At 40.4% G+C, this 13,399-nt stretch overlaps 1 protein-coding gene across 9 annotated transcripts in view; it reads right to left on the minus strand.

The window, feature by feature from the left end:
* LOC119654274 overlaps positions 1-13,399 on the minus strand; it is a 125,640-nt gene that overhangs the window by 28,049 nt on the left and 84,192 nt on the right. The window lies entirely within an intron of this gene.

The raw sequence follows: 13,399 nt of genomic DNA on the forward strand, positions 1-13,399 counted from the left end.
TGAACATTTTAATATAATTTTCTCAAAACATAATTTCTTTATGGTTTAACTTATTTGCCGCCTATGATAGCATAGCCAGGGTAAAACTGTACACGGTCATGAGAGAATTCAGTATCCCGACGAAATTAATAAGACTGACTAGACTGACCATGACCAATGTGCGAGGCCAGATAAAAGCAGCAGGATCACTCTGGAGACCATTCAAGAATCAACAACGGTCTACGACAAGGTAATGCCCTATCATGCATCCGATTCAACCTGGCCCTGGAGAAAGTAATTCGCGATACTGACGTAAATGCGAAAGGCACCATCCTCTTCATGTCCACCCAACTACTGGCCTACGCTGACGATATTGACATTATGGGGAGAACAATCCGAGATGTACAGTCAGCTTTGTACTGATGAAGGGAGTAAGAGGCTCCCGAAATATATATGTACATAATAAAATAAAATTGTAGTTTGGAGTAAGCTACTGGTCTATCAATTTTAGACTTAACTACAAACAGAAGGCAATATCTAACATTTTTTTAATAAAGAGGCTACAACTTTGAGACTGTTGAAAATTTCTCCTATCTAGGCTCGAAAATCACAACCGATAACAGCTATGACGACGAAATCCGCGCACGATTGTTGGCAATATCTATGGTAGAAAAAGAAGACGATGCAGACCCTGCTGAGATGGAGCTGTGGCGTAGGTCAGGACAACAGACAGCTTTTAGGTATATCGATTTGGTGGACTTCGGCGTAGAACTGGGGTGTCTGCAGTTCCTTATTAAGGCAGGCCTAGATCGGATACCGGTTGCTGCGCCTTTGATATTCCTTCATATTTTTTTCAAACTACAAGGAATACGTACAAATTACAGAAGTAGATATTATGCTCACCCTAAACAAAGAAACGTTGCCCATTGCCAAGAATACTATACTTATACATGCACGTATATAAATTGATCGTACACATATTTCCAATTTACTTCGTGCATAAAAGTATACATATGTACATATATTGAATACTGTTCGTTCAATGTACAAATGTATTTATCTGAATTAGGCACTACCCCAAATCTTCTCTAACTCCATTAATAATAGTTGGATCTCTTTCAAATTTCCCTTATGCTAGCGCCAAATTTTGTAGTTGTAACATGAACTTAAAGGGGAGGTTTTTCTAAATTTCTAAAATATGCTAATATATTATTATTAACCTTATTTGTTCAAATGTCGGGACGGAATGTATTTTGAGGCTTAGATTTTATTTAGATACACCACTGTGATTTTTTTAGATTTTTCGGTTAGATAAGTTCTGAGAACGAGACCTGACACTTTTCGAGAGTCACATTTTGACCTTTCACTCCCCTGCGTTTCACCCCATACCAAATATGGTGCCAATTTCGAAAAGTACTAGTTGAGGATTTGATATCCCAGATTACCACATTCTGTGAAAAAATATTTTGCACCCTTCCTTCACATGTATGGGGAGCCCCCTCCCCCCCCCCCTAAACTTAACGCAAAGCAGCGCCACTTACTGTATGTAAAGGGAACAACAGACGACGTGACAAACGGTCCCGCCATTTCCGAATAAATCAGGCGTGACAGACAGATAAACAGGCTGACATCGACTCGACTCTAATAAGGTTTTGTTTCACACAAAGCCTTAAATTGTAGAAGTCACACTCTTCATGGACTGTGGAATCAGCAGTTTAGTTGGGGCCGCTTATTTTCATCCCAAAAATAATAATGACGATCTGATGAACGATCCCTCTGAAGGCTATACATGTGTTGTTGACTTTAAAACTCTTATGGCGTTCCCCCGACAGTAAATCAAAAGTTCAATCTTACCAAAGTGCTTTTACATCAGCTATCTTTCGATAGAGATATTAAAAATAGTAGCAATTAATTGAAGGCAAGAATACCTTAACCTGTGGCAACTGTGAGCTTCATCTTATACGATCAAGCGCATTTCATTTTGTAGAATAAACAGTAGAAAAGGCGGCTGCTAAACTGAAATTCGGAAATATAATCATATGGTAATGGTGAAGTACAATTGTTGGAAGGTAACAAGGCAACTTCACATAAGGGATAATGAATCATGAAGCTACTAGAGCTACCCATTTTCAGGTGCTGAATTCTGTACATTGAGGCACTTCATTGTTGGGTCGAATGTGGCAGGTGCAATCAAACCGCGAAACGGCGATAACCTGAGAAACTGGATGGGGATTTAATAATCTCCCGACTCTACTCGAGAGAGAGTAGAGATCTGAGGAGTGTATTAGATAATTCTAAAGGAAAAATCAGCAAACAATTCTTAATAGAAAAGCGATAAACCAAAAATTCTGGCTCCAACAGAAAAAATTTTACTGGATATCTAATGGATTTTTGGATATTAAAAATACCATGCATGCAATTGCAGTAAGAATACATGACAGAGAAAAATTTAATTCTCGCTACATTTAATTTCAACTGACAATATGTATGTATATCTTGCAAAATGCACTGAATATTCCAATAAAAATCTGACTCATTCAGGATGAAATTTTTGCAACAAGTCGAGATTTTTCCGAACGTAGAAATTGACAAAAGTATTTATCAGAATCTATGGTATTCTCTCTTCCTCTTCATTCACCTTCCAAAGCTCTTTTGATAGGATCTGAAGTTGTTCTACTTCAAATAGATTTTCATCAGCTCATATTATGCTCGTAAATACAAGATTTTTCTACTTGGGGGTTCGATGTTTACATTTCTCTTTTATGTGCGCCCAATGTGGGTCACCCTTTCGTAGAAAGTAATTACGTGAGTCGGTACAAGCATAACACGGAATGTTATCAATTTTGCAACAGCATGGATTGCTTCTCTGAATTGCATGTGGAACCGCAAAACAACTCCTGAAAAATTCATAGAGGTTGCCTTTGTATATCTGTTACGGGGCACTTCATTTTTATTAATCGATATTGCGATGCTATCAGCAACTTGCTATTTTTATTTGAGTTTAACGTGGACACTGAATGCGATCTAGCAAGTATTATATATACACGGACTTCCCTATTGTAAAGCAATTTATTTTTAAAGGTAGGATTCTTGCCTTAAACCATACAAGTAATATCCAGAAAAAAGTTCATCAGGAAAGTTGGTAGACTTAGTTACTTTTGGCTTCTTAAATTGAAGAGAATGAAACTGTAAAGTATCAAAATTAATCAGCTAAAACCTACAACCTGTCACACGCTGAAGCAAGCAGTCTTTTACATAGGATTTTATCAGCAACATATTATTATATATGTTTCTGAAGCAGAGCACAGACTGTTAAATCATAGAAAAACACAGATTGGTCCCTCAAAAGGATACTGCGTAGACAGTTGCTTGCCTTTACATACTTCAACGATGTTAAGTAGGACCACTTAATACATTAATAATTAAATTAATGAAAATTGCATCAAATTTCCTTGTACCGTGGCTTCGTAATGCTGAAAACTTTATTCTAGAAGAATAATCTGGAAGGGATTTCTCAATCTATTTCAAATCTGATATGGAGGTTTCACTTGCATCTCAATGGATATCAAACGTAATTTTGAAAAGTACCAATTAGGGTGTTTCATTTGATATCCTCCAAGGCACTCGTATTCATATATTATGTCGAAATACTGAAAGCTGGACGCTTCAGGCAGAAAGGTTTTGTTCATCTTGTGTGAGAAATTTTCTATGCACGTTTTCCATTCGTACATAGCTAAAAATGCAAAATATTGCTTGATACGAGTATATTCAACTCAACCATTCATATGAGTTCACATTATATGATGATGCCATCGTACAGATCTTAGATTGCGATAAATTCAAGCGAAATACAAAAATTTTACCTTCTATAATTTTTTTAATAATAATTGAATATTCGTTAAAGTTTCCAAAGTTGTGTATTATATTATTCTTTACTTGTATAATTTTTGTACTGGTATGGGGGTAAATTTCTAAAATACACCAACATGCTATTATTAACTTTACTTGAGAATGCAGAATGGGAAGTATTTTAAAGCCTAGATTTTGTATAAGTGCACCATTGTGATTTTTTTCAGATTTTTCGGCTGGATAGGTTCTGAGAACGAGACCTGTTACACTTTTCGATGCATACATTTTTAGCCCTCACTTCCCTATGTTTCACTCAATATCAAAAATTAGATCTCTATCGAAAAGTACTAATCCAATAGCCACAGCCGCTTTCAAACAAATCGGGTGCAACAGACAGGTGGACTTGGATTTGGAGAAGTAGATGTTCAAGCGTAGTACCACATTATCGAGAAAACCGGTAACAAAACCAAAGATGAATTGAAGCAGAATGCTGGACGACAAAAACGGCAACAATACCCACCGCGTATGTTCAAGAGGGGTGACAACAGGAGGTACTCCAGGACCATGAAAGAGACCCATTCAGAAGAAGCTCATCGACTCTGAGATCTCCACCAACGTTAAATACAGTAAAGGATAAGAAAATGGCAAGACCAATACATGTCAAAGGTAAAGGAATGTACGAAAGGAGTAGTGTCGGGACTCATAAAGAACAGATTCCCTATCTGGAGAAATTACCGTTCACCCAGCTTGGGAAAAATAGTTGAGTTATCCGTATTTATCAAGGACAAGCACAACATGCACCAAGCACCACCATAACGAATATGGTTAGAGTTATTAGAGTCCTTCATAATAGATCACAGGAGGAAGAAAGGAATTCTAAGGAGACGCGGAAACCTATTGTTCCAACAGTGTCATAAGCGATTAAGGTGATGCCTAACCATACAAGTCTGAGCGGAAATGCGAACAAAATCCAAAGAACCCAGAAAGCGGATCTCATGTTCGAGCTGAAACGATCCACCTTAGGCGAAAATAATGGCTTTCGCAATCAAGTTAAAAACTCACTCAGGGAGAATGCCACAGTGCGTGCGCAAAAACATGAGATCGACATACAGTGTAAGGATCTTAATGAAGTGGCTTCGAAAGGATAAATTTCCACTGCCTCGAAGGAACAATTTAAGTTAGGAGAACTTGTGGAGTAGTACATTGTAAGTTTACGAAAAGTCTACAGCATTATTCAAGCGGCCACAATACGAGTACAGGCGAAGGCAACACAGAAGTTGTGGGCGATCCAAAAAGTTCGGATTGGATGGGCAGTCTGCCGTTTAAGAGAACAGATTTGACTAAAAAGGTGCCTTAAATGCCTCATGTTTAGGCACTTTGTGAAGTCATACACCAGCGGCATAGATCGATCCGATCAATGTAGAAGGTATGAAGAGAAAGGTCAGGGAGTGATTACACTCCACTCCGGACTCCAAACGCGTATTGTGCGAAATAGAGGACTGCTGGACAATCTGCTTCTCGACGCAAGGGGAGGAAGGCAAAGGTTACTGATAAGTTCAGCGCTTGGGCACTCGAGTGGGATAGCAGAGAAGGAAAAGTAAGGGGGCACAGTTTATTAGAAGCTTTTGCGCAGTTGGATATAGTTCTAGCAAACGAAGGTGAACCTTTCGGAGAGGCGGCCTTCGATCAGCCTACCACCGAGCTAGAAGAGTGGCGCAGAAGGCGGTAGGTATAATCGACCAGGCAGCAGGACCTATGCAATCGTGATTGAGTGATTCAGAGGCTGTTCACCTCCACGTGCTACATGCTCTATCCTCTTGTTAAAAATCTCCCAGGACTATTCCCCCAGCGAGAGGAGAGCACTAAAAGCTTCCAAGGACCTCTGATTATGACGCCAATACTGCCAGTTATCAGAACGAGCTGCTGGATATCTGCGGCGGTATAGGCGACGGTAAGGCCCGGGCCTGGATGAAGTCCCGAATAAGGCTCTTAAACTTACCGTGAAATCCATAGCGGGCATGTTCTCTGAGTTGCAGTTGAAGCGTGCATGTTCGAGAAGATGTTTCCTGACGGCATGGGGGCGGCACAAGCAGGTATTGCTGCCTAAATCTAGTAAACTGGCAGGTGAACCACCCACATACAGACCCATAAGTATTCTGAACACTGCGGGGAAAATGTTAGGGCGGGTAATACATAATGGATTACTTCCGGTTGTTGAGAGCCAAGTGGGTCTTGCAGATTGGCAGTATGACAGACGTATCATTGGTGCCATCAAATTGACTACTGGCTTGCTCGAAGATGCAATTCACGCGACGTGAAGAATGCATTCAACTCGGCCAATTGAAATCTAATGCGGACATTGCTGGCAAAGAGCGGTATTTCCACCTATATCACAGCTATTGTGGATAGGAGGAAAAGGCGGCTCTGGTATGACAACGATATATATATACCGTCGAACATCATGTACAACGATGTACTCAATGTTCCCCTTCCGGAGGAAACCACAGTAGTGGATTACGCCAACGACATAACACTGGTTGTCGTCACAAAGCATCTCAAAGATGTGAAGTGCTGTAAAGGGTTGACTAGAAGGCTCTGGTCTGAATAAGCGCAGGTGGTGAGCCTTCGCCATTTGGAGTTAGATAAGTAATACGAGTAGATTCCACCCTTCACTGTCACCCTTAGCCTGGTCAGTCTGGTGGTCCGCTATTTTTCCTTCTATGTTCCTATGACCGGGAACCCAAAAGTTCGTAACTTTGAGCGTGCCACCCAGACTGTTCAGTGCATTTCTTCACTGCCCCACTAGCCAGGAGTATTTCGTTACTGATCACAAAGGCTTAATGGCCGCCTGGCTTACATTCAGAATGACCTTGTTAGGCTTGAGACTCGATTCACGCCCCAGCCATCGACAACCTTCGGAATCGCCAGTATCTCCGCCTGGAATCCATGTATAGACGCTTGCAGGAGCCAGATGGAAAAGTACAAGAAACTATTTTAGATTGGATATTAGCTTCTTATCTAAGGCTTATATGGTGATGATGCAAAGACTTCGACATTGAAAATCCTCACAGACTTCCTGCCTTCCCCACAGAGTCACCCTTGAGCTCACGATTAAGACACTAGAATGCAACCTCCACTTAACATCAGCATCTCAAATACAAAATTTACCGCAGTTTTGTTTACCACAGGCTGGAAAAGTTAAGGAAGTCCTGTAGAACTGACAATATTTTATGAACTACAACGCCAAATTTCTTTATTTTTCCAAGCTAGTAGCTCATGGTTCACTTTCTTCTTCGGGTATTTCTGCACAATTTTACTATTATTGGAGATCGCAAAAGCAACACTGTGTGCTGAGCGACCCTTCTTGTCAACTGACAGAAAGTCAGGCTTGGAATATGTCGAATATGGCAATCAGTTAAAACTCGCCGATTTCAATTAATGTGGTAAGAACAACTATTGAAGGATCCATATCGGTCAACCGGGCATGTGTTTGTGATCAGTCCATACTTGTGTATAAGGTTCTGATAAATCAGCTTACATGTAGCATTATGCCTGTCAGTGTAGTGCACCGCCACCATCATAATGGAGCCAGAAATGAGACAGTCCAACATTTGTAACGCCGCCACATTCTGCATTAGTCGCTCCCCAGCCGCTCTTTCATTACAAGTTTTCTACACCACACCGTCCTGGATGGTGCATTTAAAATTCTCCGTCATAACAAAGACCTCCCCATCAGACAATCATGTGTTCAGCAAAGAGAGATCAACAAATGGCTACCATTGACAATTGATTTTTCTCCTTATTGTTTGTTTTTATCCAGTTTATTCTCATGAGTATATTTATTTTCGATAGGTCCATTGAATAAAGTATTATTAAAGTCTGTCTTCGGCTCTACGCTCGGTCGAAATATCTATTGTTTTCCCTCTTTACAGTCGTTATTTTAAGGATTTGTGTAAAATGATTTTTCACTAAATATAGTCATGTAGAATAAAAAATAAAAGGTCTCAATTGGTTCTTTGAAATGTCATCAGTTCTTACATTTAATGCGCAAGGAAAACAGTCGTTTTTTTCACGGACCCATTCTCAGAATCTGAACAGCCGAAAAATCTGGAAAAAATCACGAAGCTGCCACTACACGATGACTAGGCTAACGAAATACCCCCTTACCGATATCTGTTCAAATAAAGTTAATAATAGTATATTACAATATTTTTGAGTAATTGACTGTAAAACTCCTCTTAAATTCATCTTAGAGTCATGAAATTTTTCGGTAATGTATACTATGTATTATACAGGGTGCGGCAGCATAACTTCCTTTTTTCAAAACTCAATAAAAACTATTGTATGCATCGGAAAATATTTATTTATTTTTTATGATGTAGGTACTTGTCTAAAGTTTTTATTTACATTGTATTGAAGATCAAATCTGTTAGGTGACGTCCCCCATTCTCCATACATTGCGTAAACCGATTTCTGGCGTTTGTCATGACTCTTGTTAGCATAGCAGGTGTTATGTTGGCAATTTCTTCTTGGATGTTGGTCTTCAAACCTTGTAGGGTTCTTGGACGGTTCACATAAACACGGGATTTCAAAAAACCCCATAGAAAAACAATAGCACCCTCGGGAACGACATCAAGAAGAAGCTCACACGCGTTCATCCGAGAATTGAAAGTTCCTGCACTATCGCCATCTTATAGGGATGAAAATGAAGATCATCACGAAGAATTCTTCTCACAGAACGATCGAATAGTCCAAGGGCAGATGCGTGTTTGCGCGCAGAACGCCGTGGCGATCGCAACATTGACGCTCTCACTGCTTCAATGTTCTCAGGTGATCTAACGGGCCGAGGGACTCCAGTTCTTCCTTTTGTCGCACTTGCAGTTTGTCTGAATGTAGTGACCCATGTAACAATTGATTTGCGGTCTGGGACGGGAGCCAACGGGGCTAAATTAAAGCGATTTCGAAATGCAAGCTGTGTTGCAATAACCGAACATCCGCTTGAAAAGTGAACCTCAACGGCAAAGGCACGCTCCTCACTATTCCAACGCATGATGGCGACTGAACCGTGTCGGAACAAAACTTTACAGTATCCCCTCTTGAACGAGACCACTAGCGCTCCGCTATGACATCAACTAACTGAGTGGCGCGCATTTTAAAAAAGGAAGTTATGCTGCCGCATCCTGTATGATATAATCCTCCCATGTTTGGTGGAAATGACCCGATTATTAACGAATTTATACATAGTAGGTCAAATTGTCGCTCAGTTCGAATTCGAAGACTCTGAATGTCAGTACCACGCTGAAGTGAACATTTTGTCTCAATATATGGATATACATCATGTGGTAGGCGCAACCGAAAGCTAAGCGCTTTAGGGCTTTAGCGCCTAGCTTTCGGTTTCCCGCGTTTTGAAAATATATAGAATCTTGATGCGAAATTATTAGAGAAAAGGTCTAATTCACGGAAAATATTGGTCAATTACGTATGAGATTGGATGTCCTTTCAGCATAGCAAGTGGCCCAACACATTTTGAAGCAAAACTGTAACGAGTGTGTGAAAACATTGTGTTCAAACTATGGCCTAATCACATTAAGGAAAAAATCAATCAAATTAGACTCAAATCAGTATAGAAGCTTATGTAATCACGCCACTCGGAGGATGAATAACGCACTTGATGAAGACGTCATCAAGCTAGCGGATGAAATTGGCGATAGTTTCTAAAATGACGATCGGGTAAAAGGACTAACAGAATGGGATGCACTTAATGAGTACCTCACCGTTTAAGGAATCGAAGATACCAATGTTAGATACTCTTTAGAAAGAAAGTTTATTATGCAGATCCATATGTGAAAAGTCTCCTTTTTCCAGATAGAAGTTGATAGAAACTTTCAAATTCCGATGCTAGACAATTTATGAGAGTTTTATTAGCGTTTTTAGCGATTCTTGATACCTTTCCAGGTAAGAGTTTTAATTGGTTAACAATTTCAAATTTGTAGAAATTACAATAAATTAATACATCCACGGTCGAAAAGACATAAATAAGGATTTCAAATTAAGAGATGACGGGAATAATAATTCTGTTCTCCTAGCCCTTAACTGACTTGAAAAAAAAAACACCGATTGCGAACCTTTAAAGTCATCAGTTATGAAGTGACAGGACATTACTACTCATCTCTCCTTGGAAAATTTTATAATCTTCATTCATAATTCATAAGAGAATCTTCGCCAAAGCAGGTAGAGTTTGCTTGTTTTAAAAAGTTACCACAGAAACCCTACGTAAAGATAGTACTCCTTTTTAGTAGTACATTCGTGTTTTAATTGCAATTTATTTGCAGTTCTGCAAATGAAATAAATATTAGACTAAGCCTAAAAGATGAGCAACACATAAATAAGCATACGAACGGACATTAATAATTTTGGCACATCTATTTTTCGTAATAAATAACAAAAATTGTGCGAATTCATATGTTCTTTTTTTTTCTGAAATTACTGTTTACTTGTGTTAAAGTGCCTCACACTTTATATGTTACGTGCATCAGTAGAGTGTTAATGGAACTCGAAAGACCACTCCAAGTCCATTGCTATAAAAACAGTGAAATATTATCAATTTAATTTTTAAGAGTTCTCCTGGTTTTAATTGCTAATTTTACGGTTTTAACTCTATGAATAATGAAAGCAGAAAATAAGTACGAATAGCACACAGAAACATCAATGCAACCTTCTTGCTCGATTTGGTTTCCAAAGTTGTGTATTATATTATTCTTTACTTGTATAATTTTTGTACTGGTATGGGGGTAAATTTCTAAAATACACCAACATGCTATTATTAACTTTACTTGAGAATGCAGAATGGGAAGTATTTTAAAGCCTAGATTTTGTATAAGTGCACCATTGTGATTTTTTTCAGATTTTTCGGCTGGATAGGTTCTGAGAACGAGACCTGTTACACTTTTCGATGCATACATTTTTAGCCCTCACTTCCCTATGTTTCACTCAATATCAAAAATTAGATCTCTATCGAAAAGTACTAATCCAATAGCCACAGCCGCTTTCAAACAAATCGGGTGCAACAGACAGGTGGACTTGGATTTGGAGAAGTAGATGTTCAAGCGTAGTACCACATTATCGAGAAAACCGGTAACAAAACCAAAGATGAATTGAAGCAGAATGCTGGACGACAAAAACGGCAACAATACCCACCGCGTATGTTCAAGAGGGGTGACAACAGGAGGTACTCCAGGACCATGAAAGAGACCCATTCAGAAGAAGCTCATCGACTCTGAGATCTCCACCAACGTTAAATACAGTAAAGGATAAGAAAATGGCAAGACCAATACATGTCAAAGGTAAAGGAATGTACGAAAGGAGTAGTGTCGGGACTCATAAAGAACAGATTCCCTATCTGGAGAAATTACCGTTCACCCAGCTTGGGAAAAATAGTTGAGTTATCCGTATTTATCAAGGACAAGCACAACATGCACCAAGCACCACCATAACGAATATGGTTAGAGTTATTAGAGTCCTTCATAATAGATCACAGGAGGAAGAAAGGAATTCTAAGGAGACGCGGAAACCTATTGTTCCAACAGTGTCATAAGCGATTAAGGTGATGCCTAACCATACAAGTCTGAGCGGAAATGCGAACAAAATCCAAAGAACCCAGAAAGCGGATCTCATGTTCGAGCTGAAACGATCCACCTTAGGCGAAAATAATGGCTTTCGCAATCAAGTTAAAAACTCACTCAGGGAGAATGCCACAGTGCGTGCGCAAAAACATGAGATCGACATACAGTGTAAGGATCTTAATGAAGTGGCTTCGAAAGGATAAATTTCCACTGCCTCGAAGGAACAATTTAAGTTAGGAGAACTTGTGGAGTAGTACATTGTAAGTTTACGAAAAGTCTACAGCATTATTCAAGCGGCCACAATACGAGTACAGGCGAAGGCAACACAGAAGTTGTGGGCGATCCAAAAAGTTCGGATTGGATGGGCAGTCTGCCGTTTAAGAGAACAGATTTGACTAAAAAGGTGCCTTAAATGCCTCATGTTTAGGCACTTTGTGAAGTCATACACCAGCGGCATAGATCGATCCGATCAATGTAGAAGGTATGAAGAGAAAGGTCAGGGAGTGATTACACTCCACTCCGGACTCCAAACGCGTATTGTGCGAAATAGAGGACTGCTGGACAATCTGCTTCTCGACGCAAGGGGAGGAAGGCAAAGGTTACTGATAAGTTCAGCGCTTGGGCACTCGAGTGGGATAGCAGAGAAGGAAAAGTAAGGGGGCACAGTTTATTAGAAGCTTTTGCGCAGTTGGATATAGTTCTAGCAAACGAAGGTGAACCTTTCGGAGAGGCGGCCTTCGATCAGCCTACCACCGAGCTAGAAGAGTGGCGCAGAAGGCGGTAGGTATAATCGACCAGGCAGCAGGACCTATGCAATCGTGATTGAGTGATTCAGAGGCTGTTCACCTCCACGTGCTACATGCTCTATCCTCTTGTTAAAAATCTCCCAGGACTATTCCCCCAGCGAGAGGAGAGCACTAAAAGCTTCCAAGGACCTCTGATTATGACGCCAATACTGCCAGTTATCAGAACGAGCTGCTGGATATCTGCGGCGGTATAGGCGACGGTAAGGCCCGGGCCTGGATGAAGTCCCGAATAAGGCTCTTAAACTTACCGTGAAATCCATAGCGGGCATGTTCTCTGAGTTGCAGTTGAAGCGTGCATGTTCGAGAAGATGTTTCCTGACGGCATGGGGGCGGCACAAGCAGGTATTGCTGCCTAAATCTAGTAAACTGGCAGGTGAACCACCCACATACAGACCCATAAGTATTCTGAACACTGCGGGGAAAATGTTAGGGCGGGTAATACATAATGGATTACTTCCGGTTGTTGAGAGCCAAGTGGGTCTTGCAGATTGGCAGTATGACAGACGTATCATTGGTGCCATCAAATTGACTACTGGCTTGCTCGAAGATGCAATTCACGCGACGTGAAGAATGCATTCAACTCGGCCAATTGAAATCTAATGCGGACATTGCTGGCAAAGAGCGGTATTTCCACCTATATCACAGCTATTGTGGATAGGAGGAAAAGGCGGCTCTGGTATGACAACGATATATATATACCGTCGAACATCATGTACAACGATGTACTCAATGTTCCCCTTCCGGAGGAAACCACAGTAGTGGATTACGCCAACGACATAACACTGGTTGTCGTCACAAAGCATCTCAAAGATGTGAAGTGCTGTAAAGGGTTGACTAGAAGGCTCTGGTCTGAATAAGCGCAGGTGGTGAGCCTTCGCCATTTGGAGTTAGATAAGTAATACGAGTAGATTCCACCCTTCACTGTCACCCTTAGCCTGGTCAGTCTGGTGGTCCGCTATTTTTCCTTCTATGTTCCTATGACCGGGAACCCAAAAGTTCGTAACTTTGAGCGTGCCACCCAGACTGTTCAGTGCATTTCTTCACTGCCCCACTAGCCAGGAGTATTTCGTTACTGATCACAAAGGCTTAATGGCGTAGAAATTACAATAAATTAATACATCCACGGTCGAAAAGACATAAATA

The sequence above is a fragment of the Hermetia illucens genome, chromosome 4, assembly GCF_905115235.1.
Source record: "Hermetia illucens chromosome 4, iHerIll2.2.curated.20191125, whole genome shotgun sequence".
Taxonomy (NCBI): domain Eukaryota; kingdom Metazoa; phylum Arthropoda; class Insecta; order Diptera; family Stratiomyidae; genus Hermetia; species Hermetia illucens.